Source organism: Physeter macrocephalus, chromosome 5 (assembly GCF_002837175.3).
Source record: "Physeter macrocephalus isolate SW-GA chromosome 5, ASM283717v5, whole genome shotgun sequence".
NCBI lineage: Eukaryota > Metazoa > Chordata > Mammalia > Artiodactyla > Physeteridae > Physeter > Physeter macrocephalus.
Window position 1 is genome coordinate 42,807,957 of NC_041218.1, and position 7,680 is coordinate 42,815,636.

Sequence of the window (7,680 nt, forward strand, 5' to 3'; positions counted from 1 at the left end):
GGCACGAACCCGTGTCCCCTGCATCGGCAGGCGGACTCTCAACCACTGCGCCACCAGGGAGGCCCAAGAACAGTTTTATATTTACAAAAATATTGTGAATATAATACAGAGAATTCCCATATACCTGTTTTCCCCTATTATTAACATTTTATTTTAGCATGGTACACTTGTTACAATTATTGAGCTAGTACTGATACATTAATATTAACTAAAGTCTATACTTTGTTCAGATTTCCTTAGTTTTACCATTTTCTGTTCCAGGAGATCATATTACATTCACTCATCATGTCTCCTTAGGTTCCCCTTGGTTGTGAGAGTTTCTTAGACTTTCCTTGGTTTTGTTGACCTTGACAGTTTTAAGGAATACCAGTCAGGTATTTTGGAAAATGTCCCTCAATTGAGATCTATATAATTTATTTTTGTACAAATATGTTTTGTACAAAGTATCTTTTGATGAATGCTTGATTTTTCCCCCAGTTGTCTGCTATTACTAACAATGCTGAAATGAGCAACAGTGTACATCAGCTACTTTACACATTGCTGGTATAAAGCATAAACTTCCAGAATAGGCATTGGCAAGATAAAGATAAATGCATTTGTAATTTTGCACTATTGCCAAATTACCTTCCATAGGGGCTATGTCACTTTATACTATATGTATAAGAGTACGTGTTTTCTGACAGCTATGCCAACAGAGTGTGTTGTAAAACGTTTGGGTTTTTGCCTGTCTGATAGGAGAAAATTGGTATCTGAGTGTGGTTTTAAAGTTCTAGTAACGTTTATAATGAATGAAGAATTTTATATATATTATGGCTTATTATAATAGATTCTTCTCTTCCATTATATTTCTTTTCTTTTTAATACTTTATTTATTTATTTGGTTGCTCCGGGTCTTAGTTGCAGCAGGCAGGCTCCTTAGTTGTGGCATGCAAACTCTTAGTTGCAGCATGCATGTGGGATCTAGTTCTCTGACCAGGGATCGAACCCTGGGCCCCCTGCACTGGGAGTGTGGAGTCTTATACACTGTGCCACCAGCGAAGTCCCTCCATTATATTTCTTACGTGTTTTTTGTGTGTATGAAAGCTATTGATTTCTGTATAATAATTTCATAAGGTAGAGGTAATTTTAGCTCAGTATCTCAGGGATGCTTGCCATGTGCCCCCATGTTAGGTCTTGTACTCATATGTTGAATCTTGTTCTCAAGTGCAATAGTTGTTAACAGGTTGATTTCTATCTAGACATAATTATATACTCAAAAGAAACTGCTATTAACCATCTCAAGAGATGTCCAAGGAAGGTTACATTTCTGGCTTCTAGTAAGAATATTGTTCTGAGACTTCCCTGGTGGTCCAGTGGGTAGGACTCTGCACTCCCAATGCAGGGGGCCCAGGTTCGAGCCCTGGTCGGGGAACTAGATCCCACATGCATGCCGCAACTAAGAAGTCCACATACTGCAACTAAAGATCCCACATGCCACACTAAAAAGATCCCGCATGCCGCAATGAAGACACGGTGCAGCCAAAAATAAATAAATTAATAAATATGTTTTTTAAAATTAGCTTTCCTTAAAAAAAAAAAAAAAAAAGAATATTGCTCTGTAGTGTGTTTCCTTTGCCATCCTGTACCTTGTTAACCTAACGTCAGCTAGGACAGGCCCTCATCCTTTCTGTGGAGAGCAGAGATCATCACCCAGGTACAGAGAAGTGACCTCAGCACTGACCTCACTTTATAAGCAAGCCACAAAAATACAGCAGTAATGTCTACAATGGAGGCATCCATCCAGGTTTTAGCAAATATTCTGCAAAGGAAGAGCGATATATTATAATTGCTCGAGGAAGCAAATTAATTCTGAGAGCTTTTGAAGGAAAGGATTGCTATTTACTTTTCATCTTCATGGAGAACCCTCATGTGTGTTTGGGAAGATTTTATAAAGGATCTGAATAATAATAAGCTTTTCAGACACAGGTGAGGACAAAATCATGGCTTCAAGGATGGCAGAAAATCACACAGTTCTTTTCTCCCCCTCTAATTTCTGTAATTTTCTTAATTTAATAATTCAACAGTTTGTTGTGGGCCTACCATCTTGTTAGATACTGGTAAGAGCTCTGGAGATATAAATATGCTATTACACACTCCCCGATGCCCTACATAATTATAATTTAAGTGAAGGACACAGAATTGGAGAAAAATAATGATGAATTTATATTTTAAGTGCTATTAAAGAGGTATGAACTAAGAAGTGTTACAAGAAGTAAAAATAATTCTATAGGGGATTAGAGATAGAAATGAGAGGTAATCAAAAAAAAAAAGAAATGAGAGATAATCAAGAGGAGGTAGGAGATTACAGAAGAGAAGAGATGACATTTAAGGCATGAGGATGATCAAGAGAGACTGAGCTGTCTAATCTCACATGAGCCCTCACTCGATTGGTCCCTTTAGAATAGAGCCACCTTCCACGAAGAATGGTCCCTTACCTTGGGCATTTGTGTGCTGATTTTAGGTGGCAAACTAATACAACTTTAAATAAAATCTATTTACTCAGAAAATTATTCTCTTTGTCATTCTAATTGAAACCTTCTGATTAAATCAAGGAGAAAGGAGAAAGTCTGTTTGTAACTGGTATCCTTTTTTTTATATCTTCTAACACTTGCATTACTTTTTTTTTCCTTGCATTACATTTTTTTAAAAAATTATTTTTATTTATTTATTTATTTTTGGCTGCGTTGGGTCTTCGTTACCTCGTGCGGGCTTTCTCTAGTTGCGGCGACTGGGGCCTACTCTTCGTTGCGGTGCACGGGCTTCTCAACGTGGTGGCTTCATTTTGTTGCGGAGCTCAGGCTCTAGGTGCGTGGGCTCAGTAGTTGTGCCTTGCGGGCGCTAGAGCACAGGCTCAGTAGTTGTGGCACACAGGCTTAGCTGCTCTGCGGCATGTGGGATCTTCCTGGACCAGGGCTTGAACCTGTGTCCCCTGCATTGCAGGCGGATTCTTAACCACTGTGCCACCAGGGAAGTCCCTCATCATATTTATTTTGAAGATTACTTTCTATTCCTGGAAAATGATTCTGGCTTTCCATTTACAGTTATGATATAAAGTTTTTAATTCATTCATTCAATTAATGTTTATTGAGTACTACCTTCAATGTGCCAGGCACTATTCAATGAACTTGTGGTACATCAGTAGAGAGAACAAAAATTCCTATCCGGAGGACCTTATAATATAGTTTAATTGCTGTTTTTTAAGTTTAAAATAAACTGGCTCAACTTTAAAGAAGCTAGTAAGTAAAGAATGATACAGGTGATCGCAGTATTGGGTACAGGAGGGAGGTAGTCTAGAAGAGAAGTTAACACAGACTGAGTCAAACTGCCTAAAGGCGAATCCTGGTTCGTTACCTGTTAGTTCTGTGATGTTGAGTCACTTACTTCATTGTGCCTCAATTTCCTCTCCTGTAAAACAGTGCAAGAAATCAGTAAATGTTTGGTAGATTGGTAAAAATCCAGAAATTTGTATTCAGATGACTGAGTTTGGAGAAACATTGGAATAGATCATTTAAACAATTACTTAAACAATGCAAGATCAGGGTTTATGTTTTGTTTGCAACTTTTTTTATTTTGAAATAATTTGACTTATAGAAAAGTTACATAGAACAGAGAGTTCCTGTGTACACTTGATGTTCCTTCCCCTAACATTTAACAATTTACATGACCCACAGTATAATGATCAAAACGAAGAAATTAACATTGCTATAATACCTAATAATAGAGAATAATAATAATTAATCTACAGACTTTCTTTGGGTTACCCTGTTTTCCCTATCATCCTTTTCCATGATCCTATCCAGGATCTCACATGTAGTTGTAAGCTCTGCTTAGTCTCCAACAATGTGAACCATTCCTCAGTCTCTCCTTGTCTTTCACGACTTTGACACTTTTGAAGAATATTAGTTAGGTTTTCTATAGAATTTGCTATTTTCTCATGATTAAATTGAGTTTTATGCATTTTTGATCAGAATTCACGGAAGTGATGTGTCCTTCTTAGGACATCATAATCCAGGAGTTCATGATATTGGTATCTTATACCAGTGATGTTAACTCCCATCACTTGGTTAAGGTGCTATTTGCCAGGTTTCTCCACTATAAAGTTACTATTTTTACCTTTATAATTAATAAATATTTGGGGGAGACACTTTGAGATTATGAAAATATCCTGTTTCTATTCCACAGATTTTAGTATCCGCTGACGGATCTTGCCTGCAACAAATATTACTGTGGTGTTCTGTGTTCAGTTTTCTATTTTCCTCATTTCTTCCACATTTATTAATTGGAATTTTTATGTAAGATAGACTGTCTCTTCACTCCCATTTATTTTAAAATTTATTAATATCAATAAGATTCATGGATACTTATTTTATTCTATGGATTATAATCCAATCCTATTGTTATTTATTTCTTGCTCAAATTGTTTCATCTTTGGTCACTGAAAGTCCTTTCTAGTAGGCCCCTATGTCTTTTTGATATGCTGCCATTGGTTTTTGAGTACTTCCTTACTTTTCTTGGCATCACAAGATGCTCCAGAATCACCTTTTATTTTCCCTGCCCCACCCCTGGAGTTAACAACTTCTCCAAAAAAAGAACTTAAATCAAATCAAATCTTACAGTACAAATACTAAACATAGAAAAAAATTTAAAACATAAAAAATTAATTTTCATTAAAAACTTTAATTTTTTTAAATTAAAAAATAAGACAAGGTGGGATAATTTTTTTTAAATATTTATTTATTTATTTATGGCTGCATTGTTGCTGCGCTAGGGCTTTCGCTAGTTGTGATGAGCGGGGGCTACTCTTTGTTGCGGTGCATGGGCTTCTCAGTGTGGTGGCTTCTCTTGTTGTGGAGCAGGGGCTCTAGGCGCATGGGCTTCAGTAGTTGTGGCACACAGGCTCAGTAGTTGTGGCTCGCAGGCTTAGTTGCTCTGTGGCATGTGGGATCTTCCCGGACCAGGGATCTTTGGCCCAATATGGCATCAAGTAATCATCCAAATACGTAATAACCACTCCACGTAAGTAGGTTGTCAGAAAATTCAGGTGGTCCAGGCAAAGTTCTTAACTTTTGGGGTTTACAAATTCCTTAGAGAATTTGATGAAACATGTGAAAACTTTTCCCAGAAAAAAAATACACATATACACAATTTTGCATAAATATATCAGGATTTTTTTTATTTTTTTAAAGCTGATGTCATAGACCAGGTTAAGAAATCCAGATAAGGACTTTCTTGATGGTCCAGTGGGTAAGACTCTGTGCTCCCAATGTTGGGGGCCCAGGTTCGATCCCTGGTCAGGGAACTAGATCTCACATGCATGCCACAACTAAAGTCCACATGCTGCGACTAAAAAAAATGATCCCGCATGCTGCAACTAAAGATCCCGCATGCCACAACGAAGATCCCACGCAACTAAGACCTGGCGCAGTCTAAATAAATAAATAAATAAATAAATGTATGTATGTATATATATATATACACACACATATATGTGTATATATATGTACACACATATATGTGTGTATATATATACACACACATATGTGTGTGTATATATATACACACATATATGTGTGTACATATATATACACATATATGTGTGTGTATATATATATATACATACATACATTTATTTATTTATTTATTTATTTAGACTGCGCCAGGTCTTAGTTGCGTGGGATCTTCGTTGTGGCATGCGGGATCTTTAGTTGCAGCATGCGGGATCATTTTTTTTAGTCGCAGCATGTGGACTTTAGTTGTGGCATGCATGTGAGATCTAGTTCCCTGACCAGGGATCGAACCTGGGCCCCCAACATTGGGAGCACAGAGTCTTACCCACTGGACCATCAAGAAAGTCCTTATCTGGATTTCTTAACCTGGTCTATGACATCAGCTTTAAAAAAATAAAAAAAATCCTGATATATTTATGCAAAATTGTGTATATGTGTATTTTTTTTCTGGGAAAAGTTTTCACATGTTTCATCAAATTCTCTAAGGAATTTGTAAACCCCAAAAGTTAAGAACTTTGCCTGGACCACCTGAATTTTCTGACAACCTACTTACGTGGAGTGGTTATTACGTATTTGGATGATTACTTGATGCCATATTGGGCCAACTCACATCTTGATGGGAAGATAGCTAAAATTTTTTCTTATCTCTTTTTACACTTTTTAATCATGGTAATTTTCAAACATTCACAAAAGTGCAATTTCCATATACCCATCACTCAGCTTCAAAAATGTTTAACATAGTGTCAATCTTGTTTTACTAATAATCCTCAAACACACACATTCCCCTCTTGATTATTTTAACAAAACCCCACTTCATTTCATTTCATCTGAAAATATTCTAGATTGTCATATAGCTAAATCTCAATGTAATCCCAGTATACCATAGAGAACCAATTAGAAAGTCTATTATTTATTCAATTATTTATTCATTCAACAGAATTTTATGAAGTACCTAATACTGTACATTGCAAGGTACTAGAGAAGAAAGATATCACATCACATGTTACTTTTTGAAGTTCTAAGATTTGGGCCTTTAGATGCCTCGAAAAATAGCTCAAGGCCAAAATTAGCTCAAGGCCAATTCATCCTTGATTTCTAACCGTCTCTCTGCAACCCCTCCTCCCTATCAATCCATTTGTAAGTCCAATCAGCTGCATTTCCAAAATATATACCAAATTTCTCCATGTCTATTCATCTCAGTTGCTTTATCTTAGCCCTAGCCACTGCTGGCTTTCTGCTGCACTCTGAAGAGTCTTCTAACTGGTTTTCACGCTTCCGCTCTTGTCTCTCTATATTCCATTACCTTCTCAGGGAGATTTGAACAGAAGCATTGAAGACAACATAAATGTCCATCAGCCAAAGAATGGATAAATTACGGTATTTTAATATAAAAGAATACTAAACAGTTGTTTAAAATAAATGAATAAGAACTCTATACGAATGAATAAATCTCAAAAAAATATAACAGAGGGGAAAAAGAGCAAGTTGCAGAATAGGTACAGTATGGTACCATTCATATAAAGTTTAAAAACATGCAATATCAATTATACCTTAATTTTAAAAAGCAAGGCAGTGTTACACATATTGTTTATGGATATGTATGCGTGTGTGTGTGAGTGTGTGTGTGTGTGTGTGTGTGGTAAAAGCACAAAAACATGAATGAATATTATAAACATAAAATTCGGGCTTCCCTGGTGGCGCAGTGGTTGAGAGTCCGCCTGCCGATGCAGGGGACATGGGTTCGTGCCCCGGTCCGGGAAGATCCCACATGCCGCGGAGCAGCTAGGCCCGTGAGCCATGGCCGCTGAGCCTGCGTGTCCGGAGCCTGTGCTCCGCAACAGGAGAGGCCACAACAGTGAGAGGCCCGCATACCGCAAAAAAACAAAACAAAACAAACAAAAAACATAAAATTCAGAATAGGAGTTACCTTTAAAGAGGGAGGGGAGGGACTTCCCTGGTGGTCCTGTGGTAAAAAATCCGCCTTACAATGCAGGGGACGCGGGTTTGATCCCTGGTCAGGGAACTAAGATCCCACATGCTGCAGGGCAACTAAGCCCGTGTGCCGCAACTACTGAGCTGGTGTGCCTCAACTAGAGCCTGCGTGCCGCAAACTACAGAGCTGACATGCTCAGGT

The 7,680-nt window shown here is 37.6% G+C and overlaps 1 non-coding gene across 1 annotated transcript; it reads left to right on the plus strand.

Annotated features, from left to right (window-relative positions):
- Positions 1-1,338: 1,338 nt before the first annotated feature.
- Positions 1,339-1,411, plus strand: TRNAG-CCC (transfer RNA glycine (anticodon CCC)). The gene has a single exon. It is a non-coding gene; the product is annotated as a tRNA-Gly (tRNA).
- The last annotated feature ends 6,269 nt before the right edge of the window (positions 1,412-7,680 follow it).